This window comes from Schistocerca gregaria, chromosome 4 (genome assembly GCF_023897955.1).
Source record: "Schistocerca gregaria isolate iqSchGreg1 chromosome 4, iqSchGreg1.2, whole genome shotgun sequence".
In the NCBI taxonomy this organism is placed as follows: Eukaryota; Metazoa; Arthropoda; class Insecta; order Orthoptera; family Acrididae; genus Schistocerca; species Schistocerca gregaria.
Window position 1 is genome coordinate 631,981,921 of NC_064923.1, and position 20,890 is coordinate 632,002,810.

The 20,890-nt window shown below is 41.7% G+C and overlaps 1 pseudogene; it reads right to left on the reverse strand.

Moving 5' to 3' along the window:
- Positions 1 to 20,531: 20,531 nt before the first annotated feature.
- On the reverse strand, positions 20,532 to 20,649 carry LOC126268512 (5S ribosomal RNA; annotated as a pseudogene).
- Between the last annotated feature and the right edge of the window lie 241 nt (positions 20,650 to 20,890).

A 20,890-nucleotide genomic window follows, 5' to 3' on the forward strand; every position in this document is an offset into this window, starting at 1 on the left:
CAACATGCACTCGCCACCACATTGTGCAATCAGTGTAATGGAACAGAACTATAGTAATGTACAGTGAAGGATCAGCTCACTATCCATGAGCTGTTAAGCTGATTGTGAGATAACTTTCGCCCTTGTCGGCTCTTGCTGTCTTCGGAATTATGTGCATTGTTGTTTCCCGAATGTCTGATGTATCGCCAGTCTCACACATTTTGTACACCAACGTGAATAGTTGTTTTGTTGCCACTTTTCCCAATGATTTTAGAAAGTCCCATGGAATTTCATCGATCCCTTGTGCCTTATTTTATCTATAGTCTTCCAGAGTTATTTTAAATTTTGACTCAAATACTGGATCTTCTTTGCCTTCTATATCGACGCCTGTTTGTTCGTCTATCAGGTTGCCAGGTAAGTCAGTCCTCTCACAGAGGCCTTCAGTACATTTTTTCCTCCTACGTGCTCTGTCCTCTGTGTTTAAAAGTGGAATTCCAATTGTAGTCCTAATACTACCGCATCAGACCTCCCGATGACCGTTTCTTTTCCTATTTCTTCACATTTATCATGCAGCCATTTCTCCTTGGTTGCTCTGCATTTCCGATTTAATTCCTAAGTAATTTTTATTGCTGTTTACCAGTCTTTCCCAGAACATTTTTGTACTTACTTCTTTCGTCGATGATGTGAAGTATCTCTTGTGTTAGCCAAGGTTTGTTGGAGTTACCTTCCGTGTATCTACATTTGCGTGAGCAACATCAGTGAGTGCCCTTTGTAGAGATGTCCACTCCTCTTCAATTGAACTTCCTACTTTGGTATCCCTTATTACAATATCTATATCGTGATTTAACTTCAGACATGTCTCATCATTCTCCAGTACTTGAATATCGCATTCCCTTCCACAATGATTCCTCCGGGCGATTCTCTTGAATTTACGTCTGCTCTTCATCATTACTAAATTCTGATCTGAGTCTACAAGTGCTCCTGGGTACGCCTTACAATCCAATATCGACTTCGGAATCTCTGTCTGTAATATAACTGAAAGCTTTCCTGTCTCCAGGCCTTTTCTAATTGTACGTCCTCCCCCTTGTGATTGCTGAACAGTGTATTCACTACCACAAACATATTTATTGCAGAACTCATTTAGTCTTATTCTGCTCACGTTCCTACTAAAAGTACATAATTTCCGGTAACCCTTTCTTCTACTTCCTCCATTACAACCGTATTCCAGTCAGCCTTGACTAATAGATCTATATCGTGATTTAACTTCAGACATGTCTCATCATTCTCCAGTACTTGAATATCGCATTCCCTTCCACAATGATTCCTCCGGGCGATTCTCTTGAATTTACGTCTGCTCTTCATCATTACTAAATTCTGATCTGAGTCTACAAGTGCTCCTGGGTACGCCTTACAATCCAATATCGACTTCGGAATCTCTGTCTGTAATATAACTGAAAGCTTTCCTGTCTCCAGGCCTTTTCTAATTGTACGTCCTCCCCCTTGTGATTGCTGAACAGTGTATTCACTACCACAAACATATTTATTGCAGAACTCATTTAGTCTTATTCTGCTCACGTTCCTACTAAAAGTACATAATTTCCGGTAACCCTTTCTTCTACTTCCTCCATTACAACCGTATTCCAGTCAGCCTTGACTAATAGATTGTCATCTCCTTTTACGTACTGGGTTAGCTGTTCAGTATCCTCATATGCTTTGTCTATCTCTTCATCCTGTGCTTGTAAACCTGAGCTATTGTTGTCAGTATTGGTTTCCTGCCGACTTTGGTAACAGTCGGATCAGTGTATTGTTCACAGTAACTCACTCTCTGCCCTACCTTCCTATCCACAACGAATTCTGCTACCATTATACCATTTTCTGCTGCTGATGATACTACCGTAAACTCATTTGACCAGAGGTCCTTATTTTCTTTTATTTCAACTCACTGACTCTTACTTTATCTAGATCGAGCCTAAGAGTGGCCCATTCGAAAGTCACTTTTGTACGTTTTTCTTGAATATTTTTATAGCTTCCCTGCCACGTTCAAACTTCCGACGTTCTACGCCCCGACTCGTAGAACGTTATCCTTTCGTTAGTTATTCAATATTTTTCTCTGTATCACGTCCACCTTGGCAGTCCTCTCCCAGAGATCCGAAAGCGCGACTAGCTCAGAATCTTTTGCCAATGGAGAGATCATCACAACACTTTTTCAGTTACAGGTCACACGTCCTGTGGATAAACATTATGGGATTTCAAAGCAGTGGTTTGCCATTGTCTTTTGCCTCCTCAGGTCGTTGATCATAACTGATTCTTCCCCCTTTAAGGGCAGTTTCCCATTCCAAGGACAAGAGAGTGGCCTGAACCTCTGTCCGCTCATCCTCCCTCTTTGACAAGGCCATTGGTAGAATGAGGGCGACTCCTTATGGCGCAAGTAAGCGATCGCCATTGTTGATGATTTTATTCAAAGTTTAAGCAGTGGTAGAGATCTAACCGGGAACCGAGGATGTTTCGATTTCTAGTTAAAGGTGCTAAAGCTAAAACGCGAGTGCACAATTCCCTTTTAATTATTTCGCAAATGTGTCACTTTTTTTCTATGCTTTTTTATTCTATTGGTAATTTGGTTTACTAAATGATTAACGAGTTTTGAGTATGTATTCGCATTTGCGTGTTTCATATTTAATTTTTTTAACTATTGACAATGACAACTCACTCCTGAGAGAGAGGGAGAGAGAGTTCTTTTATGTGTACATAACATAGGATACTACAGAACATACTTCTATGAAAGTAACCTTTTAGAAATGCGAAGGCGAAAAAAAGTTATACTTGGCGGTACTCGTACTCTCTACACTTCGAAACTCCTGAAACCCCACGCCTATAACTAGTATATTACACCGCGATGTCCTTTCGAAATTTCTGGCTTTGTACTGCAACTTAGATCTCATGAAGGCTTTAACCGCCAGTGCGTCATTAAGTGACGTTTAATCATAGCAAATCGTAGCAATAACGACGTGATTTTATAAATCTTTGCCGGCCGGTGTGGTCGAGCGGTTCTAGGCGCTACAGTCTCCAACCGTGCGACCGCTACGGCAGCAGGTTCGAATCCTGCCTCGGGTATGGATGTATATTATGTCCTTAGCTTAGTTAGGTTAAAGTTCTAGGGGACTGATGACCTCAGAAGTTAAGTCTCATAGTGCTCAGAGCCATTTGAACCATTTATAAATCTTTAGTGCATCGTGGGCTTGAAACGGCATAGTTTCATGAGACGCAAGTTACGATCTTCGGCAACTCCATGCGACGTCAAAATGACGTCACGTGTCCACGAAATCGTGAACTGTAGGTCTTCCCAAAAGTTCTGCGAGCTATCTCCGGGTTAAGGCCGGTTTGAGGGCAGCTACATTGGCCTTGCAGTGGCAACGGTGTCTTCGTCGACCGCACACGACGCGCTGCGCGACGCTCACAGGTTCGAGGGGGACGGTACGCTTAAACGTCCCACCATCGAGCCTTCGCGAACCCCACTCTTTCCAGCGCTCGCCGTCTCCTACAGGAGGAGCAACGGACGCCACCAAAGGAATTCGTCTTTGCATCACTCACTGCACTGAACTGTCTCCTAGCCAAGTCGTTTTTAAGACTTTGCACGCTCCGCACCTAGATCTCGGAAGACTTGCAGTGGGAATACACCGATGTACCACAACGCTTCTCATCTTAACAACCAGGTAGTAATTGCATCTTACACCTGCTAGCAAGTGAGTCAATGTCTATCATGTGTGTGTTCAGAAACTGATCCGGCACAGCACCATCGACGGATTAATAGTATTTCTAGTCGCATGTAGGGCAATTCAGCTGCCTCTACCGGTAAGTTTTATGCAACCTGCAACACCTTCAAAAACCACATGCGAGATTTTCACATTTTTTCGCTTGATACACGCAAACTATTAGTTCTACAGACAAAAAATAAACACGACCCTTTCGTAATAAATTTAGTGTCGTTCAGTTCTGTACAGGGATATGTTTTCACTGGAGGCCATAGTTTTGGAGTTATTCAAGAAAAACACGTTCGAAAGTCAATTTCGTACGTTTTTCTTGAATAATTCGAAAGCTAGGGCTTCTAGTCAATGCGTATCCCGCTACAAAATTTAACTACTTTAAATTTCCTACAAAAAGGTCACGTCCATAATTTCTGTAAGACTAAAAGCTTGCGTGTGGTAGTTGAAGGCGTAAAACCCATGGGAGGAGCAGCTGAATCACGCTGTACAGCCAGTCTGTCAGCTTCTAAATACTCTAAATAAATGTGTTTCTCTTCTATTTATTTCAAAGATGTCTGATGTGTTAAGTTACCTCGTAAACATTTCTGATAACTCATTGCCTTTTTATTTTACAGTCCTGGCCCATTCATAAGCTTCGACTATTATTTTATTCTCTGCAAGGTACCTAACAAGATTAATAACTTCTACAGTCCAATAGTTTGCGTATCATTGCTTGCAGAAATCGTGTTGGACTGCCGTCGCCTGCTATTAAAACATTTGTAATTCATAACAGTTTAAACTATTATCAGTGACCATTACATTATATTTGGTGGATACATACAAGACGTTCTGTCCCACTCCAATAATGTTAGAAACAAGCACTGAACCACAAAACTCGAGAAATGGCGTTTATACATTGTTCAGAAGATCCATTCTGTCAGTAATATCCAAAGAAATTTTGGTCTTATGTCAAAGCGGTAGGTGGATCAAAGCAGAATGTCCAGACACTATGTGACCAAAATGGTACTGAAACAGAGGATGACAGACTAAAGGCCGAAATACTAAATGTCTTTTTCCAAAGCTGTTTCACAGAGAAAGACTGCACTGTAGTTCCTTATCTAGGTTGTCACACAGATGACAAAATGGTAGATAGCGGAATAGATGACAGGGGGATAGAAAAACAATTAAAATCACTCAAAAGAGGAAAGTCCGCTGGACCTGATGGGATACCATTTAGATTTTCAACAGAATACGCGTAGGAACTTGCCCCCTCCCCCTTTCTTGCAGCGGTGTACCGTAGGTCCCTAGAAGCGCGTAGCGTTCCAAAAGAATTGGAAAAGGGCACAGGTCATCCTCGTTTTCAAGAAGGGGCGTCGAACAGATGTGAAGAGCTATATCTCTAACGTCTATCAGTTGTAGAATTTTGGAACACGTCTTGTGTTCGAGTATAATACTTTTCTGGAGACTAGAAATCTACTCTGTAGGAATCAGCATGGATTTCGAAAAAGACGATTGTGTGAAACCCAGCTCGCGCTATTCGTCCACGAGGCTCAGGGGGCCTTAGAGAGGGTTCCCAGGTAGATGCGGTGTTTCTTGACTTCCGCAAGGCGTTTGACACAGTTCCCCGCCGTCGTCTAATGCACAAAGTAAGAGCATATGGACTATCAGACTAATTGTGTGATTGGATTGAAGAGTTCCTAGATAACAGAATGCAGCATGTTATTGTCAATGGAGAGAAGTCCTCCGAAGTAAGAGTGAGTTCAGGCGTGCCGCAGGGGAGTGTCGTAGCACCGTTGCTGTTCACAATATAGATAAATGACCTTGTGGATAACATCGAAAATTCACAGAGGCTTTTTGCGGATGATGCTGTAGTACGTCGAGGGGTTGTAACAATGGAAAATTGTATTGAAATGCAGGAGGATCTGCAACGAACTGACGCATGGTGCAGGGAATGGCAATTGAATATCTATGTGTACAAGTGTAATGTGCTGGGAATACATAGAAAGAAAGATCCTTTGTCATTTAGCTGCAATATGGCAGGTCAATAACCGGAAAGAGTTAATTCCATAAATCATCTGGGAGTAGGCATTAGGAGTGATTTAAAATGGAATGATCATATAAAGTTGATCGTAGGTAAAGCAGATGCCAGACTGAGATTCATTAGAAGAATCCTAAGTTAATGCAATCCGAAATCAAAGGAAGTAGCTTACAGTACACTTGTTCGCCCACTGCTTGAATACTGCTCACCAGTTTGGGGTCCATACCAGATAGGGGTGATAGAAGAGATAGAGAAGATCTAACGGAGAGCAGCGCGCTTCGTTACAGGATCATTTAGTAATCTCGAAAGCGTTACGGAGATAATAGATAAACTCTGGTGGAAGACTGCAGGAGAGACGCTCAGTAGCTCGGTACGGGCTTTTGTTGAAATTTCGAGAACATACCTTCACCGAGGAGTCAAGCAGTATATTGCTACCTCCTACGTATATCTCGCGAAGAGACCATGAGGATAAAATCAGAGAGATTAGAGCCCACGCAGAGGCATACCGACACTCTTTCTTTCCACGAACAATACGAGATTGGAATAGAAGGGAGAACCGACAGAGGTACTCAAAGTACCCTCTGCCACACATCATCAGGTGGCTTGCGGAGTATGGATATAGATGTAGATGTAGAATATAACGGAACACCGGATTCAGCCGTCAGTAATAGAACACCACATTCAGCCTGTGAGGACTTTTTCAACTGGTGGAACGACGTCACTATCAGATTTCTGAACCACGACTGACCTTTGTTATATTAATGGTACATTGTCACATTGTCTTCTGGATGACATATAGATACTGTGTACTGAATTCTGTTACCCCGTAAGTATTTCCGATATTATGTGCGGCAGGTGGAAGTCATGTATGTACCCACAAAGATACTGTGACTGAAAAATTTCTTGTGCCTTTTGATGACTAATAATAACTGAAACTGGTAACAATACCGAAGTTATACATAGCAGCTGAAGGCAGTACATGATTCAGAGTTGCTACGACCTTTCTGGAAAACGACTTTTTTTTTAGTGCTGACGCTGCAATACACTGCTTTGAATGCCTTTTTGTTTCTGATGTGAAGTCCCATCCATGGCAAAAGCCCTCCGTACAAATCAGCTGAATTCTATTTAAAACGCTCAAAACATTGAAGAGAAATACTTTTTGCATTTGCTTGTACTCTCCTTATAGGTAAATGTAAAATTTGAAGAGAAAAACTGATGGTTTGTCCCTTGTGCGTACGTAAATATTGAATGTCTTGATTAACGTTTCTAAGTAAGTGGTATATGGGTATGTAAAACATTTCAAGTGTTGGTGAGGAATGAACATGCTTCATCTAGCGTAACCAGGGTTACATTGCTTTGGATCACAATGACCGAGAGAGGTGGCGCAGTGGTTAGCTCACTGGACTCGCATTCGGGAGGACGACGGTTCAATCCCGTCTCCGGCCATCCTGATTTAGGTTTTCCGTGATTTCCCTAAATCGTTTCAGGCAAATCCCGGGATGGTTCCTTCGAAAGGGCACTGCCGATTTCCTTCCCAATCCTTCCCTAATCCGAGCTTGCACTCCGTCTCTAATGACCTCGTTGTCGACGGGACGTTAAACACTAACCACCACCACCACCAGATCACAATGTGATTGGTGCTGGTGATCACCACGGAAGCAATCCGTAGCGCCAATTGGGAACAAAGTTAAGTCATGAAACTGCGTCTCATATTCCGTAGACGTAGTGGCGGCCAATGCAGAATATTCTAAACTACAATTCTTTTACGTGCCAACATGTCACCAAAGTGAAATGGTACGAAAACCTGATACCTCTCATATCTCTCAAATAGAGAAAACTGCCAAATCTTTAGCGGAGACTTCACTTCTGATGACAAGTCAAAGTAGCCCATATGTGGCCACAGCAGATGTACAGGATGACTGTACAAAGACTTTGAACACCAATCCTGAGTTTAACGACGTCTCTGTTTGCTGATTCTATATTGATTCCTGTATAAAGGATTTTCGTACTACGAGTACATGAGTATAGAACGTACCAGAGGAAAAATGCTCCTATGTGCGGATGGTCCGTGTACAATTAGGGTAACACTGAACCTCTGTATCTCGGAAACGGATGTAGATATGAAGAGAATTTTCAAAGTTACTCGAGAACTGAATCTTAGAAACACATCGTAAAAATCAGAGCCATTTCCTCTAGCCCTCTCGGAATCTGTGGTTGGGTTGTGGTATTCAAAACCAGGTTTTTGAAGTGTTTCTGAATAACGGGAAAATATTTTTGAAAACGAGGAGATGGGTCTTCTAGAAAAATGCCTAGTGAATATACCGTTAAAAGTTGTGCGACTTCCTGCGGTTATTTATTATTTAGGTTTCACGTCATAGTGTATTTTACTTGTAGAAGTAGGGTGATTTTGAATCTCTGTGTGCTTGAAGAGGACAGGATTTGTGTTTAACAATGAGGTCATTAGAGATGGAGCACATGCTCGGATTACGGAAGGATGGAGAAGAAAAGCGGTCGCGTCCTTTTAACGGAACCATCCTTGTACTTACCTGAATCGATTAAGAGATATCACGAAAACCTAAATCAGATGGCCGGACCCGGGTTTGAACCGTTGTTCTCTAGAATGGGAGTCCAGCGTGCTAGCAACTGCGCTACCACGCTCATTACCGTTTTTCTTTGAAACGGATGAAGATATTGACAAACGTTTCAAGGTTGCTTCAGAATATATAAGCTCTGGAACTCCAGAATATTTTTGGAGATTTCGGAGGAACCGCTCATGAACTAATGGGGCTTCCACATGTCACATCAAGACCACCGAAGACCACATCCAATGCAAAAAGAAGTAAACAATTTGCTCCATTTGCCTAAGCAAGAGGAATTGTGTAATATTAACAAGTTGATTCTGCATTGTTGGATAGTGACACAAAGAGGACTCTTGTTTTGGGTACACAAATGATTCCTAGTCAAAGGACTACCCAAGTAATCGACTCCGCCTTTTTATTACCAATAGACCCAGACTTACAAGCACTGGCAAATCCTATTTTTTATGGGTGGCGCTTTGGAACATAGGTACACGTGCTGTCACTTTGCATACCGATAAGTCTGCAAGTTTTCGTGGCCGTTGTCACTGATTATTATGCGTCATATTCCTCTTCTTCACTCCCTCATTTATAAAAGGCTATTTTTACACACATTTTTGAAGAAGGGCAGTTACTGGGTAAAAATCTTCTGCCTGCCGTTGGTGGACTGTCGTCATTGGGTAAATACTGAAAGCAGATACTGACGGGGGGGGGGGGGGCGTAGTGGAGGTGCTGGGGATCCTAATCCTAAATAGCTAAATAGTACTGTTGTTGTGCCGCCTCGGTTGTTTGCTGGTAGCTGTTTATGTTCCTCACTCACCGTGGCCGTCATCTCCATTGTAACTGCATTCTATATTTGGACAGCGTCACGGATTTTCCTTCTATAAATATTACTTTCTCTGGCTAGCACGTGTATGTTTTTAAAACCCATTACCTGGTCACTAACGCAGATATTAGGTCTTACAAGTGTGTCGTGTTCGTTCTTCTTAATTCGTTATTTTATTGTCCTTGCTAACCCCAAACGCCACTTCATACACTCTGGAGTGTGGGGGCGACCTGGCTCGTCCGTTATAAGCCGGATGTAGTCTTTTATCTCATGTTAAACGTATTCTTTGCACCATAGTTCCGAAAGATTCTGCCTATGCGGTCGGTTATTCTATAAACAAACGGGAGTGGAATGTGCAAGAGGTTCCCCGTTCCTCTGTCTGCATTATCCCCTTCACTTCCCTCGACGCGCGGAACTGGTAACTTCTGTCTGCATACAGAATCCATGTAAGGCCAGATATAAGCTTGTTAATAGTATGTTCGCTTTCAGCAGTCTGTCACTATCTACCTCAGCGCGTTTCAGCGCTCTGTGCCCTCAGTTATTGAAGTTAGCTATTGCTTCCTTAAGGTCTCCAGTGGAAGAAGAGAAAAACAGTGTCGAAGCTCAGAAAGTGTGTGTTTTTCTTCATTCATGTCCTATCTATTTTGAAACAATGTGTTTTGTAGCTAATAGAAGATTAATGGACTATGAGACCCTTGCAACACTACGGTAGTACTACACTGTTTTGCATTGTGAATTTCACGTGTGTGTCCTACATGACACAGTAGATTTGTATCCTATGAAAAGCCGGCCGCGGTGGTCTAGCGGTTCTAGGCGCTCAGTCCGGAACCGTGCGACTGCTACGGTCGCAGGTTTGAATCCTGCCTCGGGCATGGATGTGTGTGATGTCCTTAGGTTAGTTAGGTTTAAGTAGTTCTAAGTTTTAGGGGACTGATGACCACAGATATTAAGTCACGTAGTGCTCAGAGCCATTTTTATCCTATGAAAACGTTTGTTCACTTGTAAATAATCAGCAGTAATTTGCCATCACTTTTGGGAAATTTCGCTATTATCGAGCTATAATAAGTGAAATACTTCTAACAATAACAGTAAATAATAAGAATAATAACAATGATTGTAATAATAAAAGGATAATGGTCTGATGTAATGCACAATAAGTAAAAGGAATTCCTTAGTATCAGAAGACGAGCTTCTTAAATTGGAGAATACTTCGAAGGGAAGGAAGAACTCCAAGAAATTTCAAGCGGTGATGAGTGACTACCTTTGGATTTCTTTATGTAGAAAGGAGTAGGCGACAAAATACTGGAAGATTGTTATATTTTTAATATGGAAGTAAAGTTGTGATGAAATTGGCAAATACATTACCTGCAGGTTGTGTCGTGGCTAGATGCTTCACGTACACTGACCTGTTGGAATGTCTTCATTCTGCAGCTGGAACCATGCAACTAAGCCGAATTTCAACTGATAGTAGCTCCAACCTGACAATGAAATGAGACAGTCAGGCCGCGGTGCGAATGAACAGTCCATATGAGGAAATGCACAGATTTTTGTTGGCAAACGTATGACGATAGCTCGCTCCATCTGGAGAAGGGAAAGTGCCTGTGGGACAACGAAAGCAGTGGTTAAAAATGACAGAAATTATATCACCGTCAAAAGGCCATTAATAGTTGAAAGCCACAACGAAAATATGGGAGGTGTCGGTTTATTTGATCGCATCACTGCAGCATATAGGCAAACTATAAAACTAGAATGTGGACAGTCCACTCAGTATTTTATTTTATTTTTTTCTGTGTTCAGAATGAAATTTTCACTCTGCAACGGAGTGTGCACTGATATTAAACTTTTGGGCTCATTACAACTGTATGCCGGACTGAGACTCAAACTCTGGACCTTTGCTTTTTGCGGACAAGTGCCCTAGGTACTGGTGGAAATGAAACTGTGAGAACCCGTCGTGAGTCGTGCTTGGGGAGAGCAGTTACCCAGAAAGACAAAGCCCCGAGTTCGTCTCGGTCTGGTACACAGTTTTAATCTGCCAGGAAGTTGGTTTATCCGAGCTAATCCACTTACTGAAAACAGGTGGAACGACCACACCGCTCTGAAAATGAAAGGCAAAGAAATAATGGATTAACTGATGGTCAGGATTCAGATTTCAAATAGTTTGACCCATGCTGAAAAACGAGGAGATGACAACATGAGAGAGTACAGACAAGAAGATGTAGATGCAGTATCCACCCCACCAAGAGAAAACCAAACCCCCGGTGTAACATCCAAGCCAATCAAAAATGAATACAGGAACATTACACATGCTACTGATTGTTAGTCTCATCACTACTGTATCCCTGTCTGCAAAACTATAAGAACAAGAGTCTACTGCATGGAATGTCACTTTCACTTTTGTCCCTTGAAAGAAAGAAACTGTTTTGAAGCATAACACGTGAGATAAGGCCACAAATATCTTGTGTTACAGAACATCTTCTATGTGAAAATGTGAACTAGTTTCCAAAGTACAGTGACGTAATGCAATAATTGCCTTGTAATTGGTTCCTATTCATAGCAAGTTTACAAAATATAAAATCAATATGTTACCGAATTCCATTTTTACAATCTGCTTGCCTTGAATGCTAGTAGTAAACTACACCAGTAGTTTGGAAAATTCAGGCAATAACGTCTGAAAACAAATACAGATTCTTAACCTTGTTGGTGAAGGTTTTACATGTACAAGAAATATTTGTTTCATAAAAGACCATTTCTACCACGGGAACTGAAGAGCTTATTATTACTGCTTCGTTTTAGGGCCGTATTTATGAAAAGGTCATCATAGCCTTTGGCCATCAAAGTTTCCCTAATGAAATCTAGTCCCGATCGCAAGCACTTATTGCCAGTGTTGTGGAATGCACACAAAGAGATATTCAAAACACCTTGCTTTTGAGCTGTGTGGTAGTGCGAAGCGTTTACTAGTTACCTGTTTCTTTTGGTAGGTTCCCTATAAAAATCTGCGCGTTAGGCTTTGTCGGATCTTCTGTGGACCGGCACCACCTCGCTCTCAACATCCGAATAGAGCTGACATTCCGAGGAATGTTGTTCAGGAAAACGTGGAGTTAATGTAGCTCTTCCTTCCTTGTTGGGTAACTATGGAGTGTCTTGCAAATGGCGAAGCTAACGACATTGTGTTAGTTCCGTGTTACTTAATTTCTTTTGCTCGGAATGCTACATTAAAAGTCAATTACTACAGTCAACAGAGGTAAGCTAATAGTGAGGTTATGTTGTTCGAGAAACTCCCCTTTGTAAGTAACTTATAAGCCAGGAGCAAGATTCGACCCGCAACGGTTTCCATGGTACGTACTACTGAGCTACAAGCACAACTCCATATTACAGCTCTAATGTCCCTATAAAAAGTAATATGATTGTGATATTCCGTCTGCGAGTACCAGCGATGATGCGCTACCGTAATTTGATACAACGCTCTTTGCTCTGTCGACAACTCCCTTTGCTGAAAAAAAAAAAGAGAGGAGCATTTGTGGTTCCTTGTAATTGTCGGAAATAACTAATACCGATTGGACTTTTTTTTTAGGGAGGTATGCATATAAAAGTGATGTGAAGTGCAGAGGTCAACTCGTAATCGCATTTATCAAGAATAAAAAATTTAATTTGTGAAGAAAGTAAATATCGTTTTCGAACCTTTGTTCGATGTTGGATCTAGCCTCGCCTGGCGCTCTCTGAGAACTGGAGAAGTGGAAACCTCCAACCGCCAACTCGTCCTGTACCAAACCTGTTCTCTCCTTACGGTAGCCACAAAGGAAACATATTCATCTATAGTCAGTTTTTTCACAGATTTTTTTTAAATCTTAGACAGTTAAAATTTTGTAATGTATGCATCTAGGCAAAAAGTTCAAGAGTTTTTTTTATGCAGTACCTGTCTTCTCTTTGTCAAATACATAAAGTCAAAGAGCAAGCTAGTTAATTAAAGTTAATTAATAATATTGTCTTTACAACGTAGAAGCAGTCTCATTTGACAGCGAAGCTCATCAGTGTGTCAGTGTCTGTAATACTTCCAAAAATTTCGTTTATCATACAGGATGCTTCAGTTTCCCTGATAAATTTCTAGCTAAAAAGTACGTTGAAGTATTAGGTCGATTGTGCACATATTACGGCTACAGATGCGACTTAGCTGTGGAATAAGAGAATCGTATTGGTGTTTGCGAATCTTGCTAAACTTTGGCTGCACTATGCGTTGGTGACAAAGAAAATTTTTGCACGGGGCTCGACTCAAACCCGGGTCTTCCGCTTGACGCCAGCGGTCGCTTTGACCGCCACGGTCACCCGAGCACGCTGCCGGGACCCATCCAAACTTCCATACGTCACCACTTTCGTCTACATCCTATACTCACACAGATTATGTGAGTCCTGTACAGGAGGAAACGTATGGTTTAAATCGAAGCACCGTTATTCGGCGTGAAATAAAATATTGCAGTGCCTGTGTTGTTCTAAAGTTATTTGCAATGTCCTTCAGACATACATGCATGTCTGAAGCAACAGGCACTGTAGGGATCAACAACCATATGAACTACTAGACTCAAATTCGCATTTGCGAATGTCGCTGAAGTCTGGCACTGCTTTGCATTGGTGACAATAAAAATTTGTGCACGATTTGCACATTGCAAAATAAATTACAGCAGTACAGGCACTGCAGTGAAGTAACTGTGTAAGTTACGGAGATAGCTACGATTGTGTGTCTCAGGCATTGTGAGACGAAACGAAAGAAGCAAAATAGTGTGTTGCAATCCCCCTCTAGAAACGGACTGTCTGCAACTGTTTGTGAAACAAAAAGTACGCAACTATCACCATCCACGAGCGAAAGTAAGTGGCGGATCTTCTCCAAGCCCTGGAACGTAAACGTTGATTTCGCTGTAGTAGCAACTGTTAACCTGAGCACGCCTACCCTAGGTCAAATAATCACAGAAGGAGTTTTAACACTTACTTGCTGTAAAAAGACTTAAAACTGATCCTCCACTCATCAGGTATGCTCTCTTCCAATATTTAATAACAGATTACAGGTACTATTAGCAATTTGTGTCAGTTTTAAATGTCACTTAACGTTTTCTTACTTAAACCACATATTTACATAGCATTTATGTTGTAGCGTAATTAAACTAAAGTAGGTTGTAATCATTTACTTTTTGTTGGAGTTCAGAGAATACATTAGTGTCACACATATGCTTGTTGCGATGCAGAAAAGGCACCATTATAACTTACAACTCTTCAACTGTCACATCGCGTACACCTATGTGGTGTAAGAGAGCTAAATACCGCTTTATATGGTTACGAGTGTGTGAAGCAGTATAGAAGTGTTGTAGGACTTTACTATAGAGCAGTGCTGTGTTTTATACTCGATACTCACGTTGAAGGTAGGTAAATTTCGTTTGTAGCACTAAACAATATCATGAACAGCAGCCCACAGAAGAAGAGGGTACTTAGGTTATTTCTTCAAATTTTTCCTTTTCAGGTAGAATGTCAGTACCTTCATCTAAAAAAGGAAGCAGGAAAGATGACAGCATACTTGTCAGTTTTATGCAAGCGGCAGTTGATGACGGCGGTTTCCTGTGAGATATAAAAGCTGCTTCTGAAGAAAACCGTGAAGTTGTTCCGCTTTGGATGAAGAAGAGGTGATAACGTCTCTGGTCAAATAACTAATGAATATGCTGACGTATATATTGCCGCAAATGGTACTCTATGGAATAAAAGCCCCCCTACCGCCCCCCCCCCCCAAGTGAAAAATAAAAGGCCTGCACACTAGTTGTTGAAATTTATACCAGGACCAGCAAGGGACATAACCACTTACACTTCAAAAAAAGCTTGGGTTTTACATTTGCCATTGTGAATGAAATTGTGAGATGCACAAATCTAGAGGAAAGAAGAGTTTTTTTATCAAGAAAAATAAACTGGCACGATGTAACTACAGAAGAAATGTGCACCTTCTGCGAAATTTTGCTTTATATTGAAGCAGATAAAGGCTGAGATGATCCAAGCAGGGAACTTTTTCTGTTGGACTTGATCCACCCGTTTATGGTCAGCAGGTCTTCTAATCGCGTTTTACAGAAATCTATATATCTGGATATGGAGAACTTTATTACTATTCCTCAACCACAAAACAGTAGTAACATCAGCAACAGTACGGATAATCTTCAGAAGAGACGGTGTCCACTGTGTCCTGCTTCAAAGGGCAGAAAAACACTATGCTCTAAGTCCACAAAAATGTGTGCCAGGAACATAGCAGTCTTGAGTGCAACAACTGTTAAAATAGGTGATACTTTTTACTTTGATTATTTTTTCTTTGTCAGTACCATAATCATCAATCTATAGAGAGTTTTTGAAAAATAATGGTGATGGCTTATGTTTCAGTTGTCGTAACGCAATTTATTCAAAGAACATTTCTCAGGATTAAGAAGTATACAGTTTTTTATTGAATGATGCTGTTAAGAATCACATGTCTTAAACTGATAAGCCTTAAAACAAAATATTTTTGCGTGATAAAATACTTGTTTACAGTCATAACCTTATATTATTTATAACGGGTCCAATGGACTTAGGGTTCGTAAATGTACAAATGATATACATCATGCATAGAGGGGCTAAGGCATGTTATATGCTACATAACTACGTACGAAACAGACGTGTACAATATTTACACGTACATTGTACTGATGTCCTCAAGTTCATGAGAATACTCCACAACGAATACTACAGAAACGTATTTATCAATTACTGTGTAGATGAAGGCGCACTGCCGTGGCAATTGGATTACACCCTCTCTATTATGCAGGGTGAGTCAGCTGCCACTACTGTTGTCGTTTTGTGCATCCCGCAACGTCATACCTTGCCTCCGTAAACCACGCGCGAGATTTGCACATTCTCAAGCACGTCACGAGCGAACTATTAGTCCAATGGAAATAAATGAACAGGGCCTTTTTGTACAGAAATGTGATGTAGTTTAACTTTGTATTGGTATACTTTTTCGCTGAATGGCGTAGTTTTCCAGTTATTCAGGAAAAACTTTCAAAAGTGACCTTCAAACGCATCCCTACTCCCACATTCAGCCCTCAGCGTATGTTGTTCATGTCTCTCCCTCTTACTACTGGTCAAACATTTGTGATTGCATGAACTATTTTCCACATTCCAACATTTTGGTCTTCGTTGACTGGCATTATTACTCCACCAACTTAGTCGATCACTTACAAATTTGTGTAAGTGATGTTCGTGTAAATTTTACGTAACAATTTTGTGAATTTTAACGACGTAAAACGAACAATTACAAAAAAAAATGGTTAAATGGCTCTGAGCACTATGGGACTCAACATCTGTGCGAGGCAGGATTCGAACCTGCGACCGTAGTGGTTGCGCAGTTCCGGACTGAGCGCCTAGACGAACAATTACAATGATGTATTCGTTAGGCCTTATGACTACGAAACTACCGTGCTTGTAAGGATAAGGTTGGATCGAATTGTGCCGGCCGAGCGGTTCTAGGCGCTACAGTCTGGAACCACGCGACCGTTACGGGCATGGATGTGTGTGATGTCCTTAGGTTCGTTAGGTTTAGGTAGTTCTAAGTTCTAGGGGACTGATGACATCAGATGTTAACTCCCATAGTGCTCAGAGCCATTTGAACCATTTGGATCGAATTGTCAACATAATTAAATTTATTAACGTTAACGAAATAGTATGCTAAGTTGGTGATGTAATAGCTCAATCAATAGAAGATCAAATAAGGTCGAGTATCGGGAATAGTTCGTATAATCAGAAATTTTTGTAAGTGGTAGGAGAGAGTGCCACACATAACACGCGTACTAGAAACCCTGACCGAAAACGTATCCTAATACAAATTTTAGCTACATTAGATTTGCTACATAAAAATATTTTTCACTTTTTATGTAGGACTAACAGTTGGCGCGTAGCAAGTGAGAGAATATGAAAATCTCGCGCTTGGTTTATTAAGGTCAGTTGTAACATTGCGGGTGGCATAAAACGACGGAGATAGGGGCAGCTGTCTCACCCCGTATACACATGTGTTAACAAAATATAAATAAAGGTAAAATAACTTACACCGTGGGTTTTGGACCTGTGGTGTTGTGTATTCGCTGCCAGCGAACATCAAAGTACTTTTCTCCTACATTTTCTTTTGCGAGTTTTTATCTGTATGTTCTTCGGATGACAAACAAGTCCCACAAAGCAGACCTCCTCCTAAATTTTGTAATGTATTTTTCCGTATCGAAGTCCACGATGACAGAAAATTCCTCTGCAGGAACGCAGCAACAGGCAAATAAACAAATGTGAAAAGCCTACGCAGCTGTAACCGTGTCGACGGGTGGCCTTATACTGGCAGTCTGCGGTGCGACGTGTCCCATGCGGCTGCACGCAACTACGGCCGCAGCGCTCAATGGCCGCAGGCTAGTCGCAGGACAAAATAACGACCGAGTGGACGGCTGGCCGCTGCCGACTGCGTGTGCGTTGCTATTGGTTTTCGGGTCGTGCCCACGCAGCAAGCTCTATAGTGTAACGTCAGTTAGGACGAGACAAATGTAAGGAGAAAATCTCCGACTTGGCTGCGTTGTACTTCCGCGTTCCATTTATTCTTAGTCGCATCAGAATAGTCGCAAGTCTCGTTGTTACCGTAGCTACATTAGTGCGCCACCATCCTTAATCCCGTTCAGTATAAGGTCTCATCGGACATTCTCCTTTATGAACTCTTCGGTGGACAGTATATTATCGGCGAGACAGACCGTTGGTAGAAGAGCTCAACAGTCTGGGAACTGAGAAAGGATTTTTCTACGTTTCTTACTACCTTTTTTGTCACATCACATTTATAAACGAATCAACACGGTGTTTGAAAACATCGTTAGTGAATGAAGAGCAACAGGATGAAGAGCAACAGGCAGGTTTCATATTTCTAGATTTCCAGAAAGCGCTTAACACAGTGCCCCACCGTAGACTGTTTAAGAAAGTACGAACATATGGAGTAGATTACCGGATATGTGAGTGGCTCGAAGACTTCTTAAGTCATAGAAGCCACTGTGTTGTCCTCGACAGCGAATCTCATCAGGAATAAGGGTATCGTCAGAAGTGCCTCAGGGAACTGTGATAGGACCGCTATTATTTTCTATGTAGTTAAATGAACTGACAGACAGGATGGGCGGCAATTAGCTGTTGTTTGCTAATGATGATCTGAAATGATAACCGAAAGTCCTTTGAATGTTCGCGAGAGACTTTCCAGTTTACGCGAACTTGCTGACTGTAGTTCTTACGCCCGGCTTGAGAATGGGTATTCAAACGTTGAAAATATAGTCATGAATCATCAATCCATCACCCAAGCCGATGTCACATCATGATTTTGCGAGGCTATTCAGTAGTTAATTATTATTCCGTCGTCAAGGTGTCGCTACGTCGCGTATTCAACAACTACACGATGTAATTCCAGAGATAACATACCCTTGAACAATGATCAGAATGCGTAGTATTTCGGTGTAAACTTATTGTAGTTCACAGTTAATTTGTACTAAATCGCTTTTCACTTTTGTGTTATCCGAAGAATCAGTTAATTCCACAAACACACTTTAAATGCCCATTAAATGATGTATCCGAGTTGGCCGATGTGGCCGAGCGGTTCTAGGCGCTTCAGTTTGGAACCGCGCGACCGCTACGGTCGCAGGGTCGAATCCTGCTTCGGGCATGGATGTGTGTGATGTTCTTAGGTTAGTTAGGTTTAAGTAGTTGTAAGTTCTAGGGGACTGATGACCTCAGATGTTAAGTCCCATAGTGCTCAAAGCCATTTGAATTTTGATGTATGCGACACGAAGAATTGAAGTTGAATTAAAGTTTATTGTTCGTCGTAACTATTTGTCCCTACACTGAGCACACACACCGATTTTTCATTGTAAGTTCTTCGTGATTGCGTTTATCTGTTGCCTACTCAAGTCTAATAATTGAATTTATGTGGGCGATCAGTCTTTTTCTGTGTCCTTTTATGTTCATGACTACTAAGAATCACGAAGGCTAAGTCCCATCACAAATCAGCAATCACACGAGTTACTTTCTGTCACATATATCGACTATCCCGTTATCTGTCTAAACGATAAAGATGATTTTACTTCAGTCCGACTTCTGACCAATACTTCCAGTCGTAAAACTTTTAAACTTCAGATCTTTTTAAAACAATCTAGTAGCGCTTAACATGCGTACTACCGTTGCAAGAGTGCAAGAGAGAAGTGAAGTTAACATCTCCATTGCCGAGTTACATTGTAGTCTCAGCGAACTTGCAGCTCGATGCGGCTACAACTCTCTCCTAGGATAAATGTTATCTTTGGTCAATTTATGGTATGGGCTTTAACATTTCGTAAATAATAGTTTTTGAATTCTTTCTTTAAAATTTCTGTTTGCATCATATGGTATTCATTCAGTCCTTTCTTTATGAAAACCATTAGTATTTACATAACATTCCTGTTAATCAAAATGTCAATAATTTGAATTTTGTTATCAGTAGGGATATAGGACATTGTTGCGACCTATTCTTGGGTAATGCTCGAGTGCTTGGGGTCCGCACCGGGTCGGATTAAAGAAAGATATCGGAGAAAGTCAAAGGCGGAATGCTAGATTTGTTACCGATAGGTTTGAACAACACGCAAGTCTTAAGGAGATGCTTCGGTAAATGAAATGGGAATCACTGGAGGTAAGGAGACATTCTTTTTTAGGAACACTACTGAAAACATTTACAGGAACCGACATTTCACGTTGTCTGCAGGCCGATTCTGAGCCGTCAACACACATTTCGCGTAAGATCCACGAAGATACGAGACATTAGGGCTCATACGAATGAACAGGAATGGAAATGACCAGAAATAGTAGTACAGGGAAACCTCTGCCACGCACCGTACGGTGAGTTGCGGAGTATGTTTGTAGATATAGATGTAGAGCTTACGGTGCACAGACTCTGCCAACAGTTGTTCCATCTTCTTGTTGTGCTCAGTTTTATCCAAAACAAAAGGTGCATTTCCTCTGTCCGCTCTGGTGATCACGGTGCGTTCATTCCTCTTGACTTCATAAAGACACTTCCTTTCCTCCGCTTATATCCTTCGGTGGTTTCGCTTTACACAGAATTCTTCATACCTTCTGTCTTATTTCCTCTGCCTGAATCATTTAACTCCGTCCAAACCGACCGGCCGCCGTGTCATCCTCAGCCCACAGACGTCACTGGATGCGGATATGGAGGGGCATGCGGTCAGCCACCACTCTCCCGGCCGTATGTCAGATTACCAGACCGGAGCCGCTACTTCTCAATCAAGTAGCTGCTCCGTTTTCATCACAAGGGCTGAGTGCACCCCGCTGGCCAACAGCGCTCGGCAAACCGGATGGTCACCCATCCAACTCCTAGCCCAGCCCAACAGCGCTTAACTTCGGTGAACTCTCGGGAACCGGTGTTACCACTACGGTAAGGCCGTTGGCTGCCTGAATCACTGAAAGAGACAAATAACATGTTTCGTCTACGCTGATGATTTCTTCCATGGGAATTCCCTTACATGTAGTCGTGAAACTAAGACGTTTCCTCAGCACTGCGATAGCTTCTTCACCGAGTCCTTCAGACGAAACGCATAATGCCACTCGTTTTCGCTCAAGAATGGTACCTTCCCCGTACACTTTCCTTGCTAATTTGTTGTATTTCTCTTTTTGCTTCAGAGGACTGACA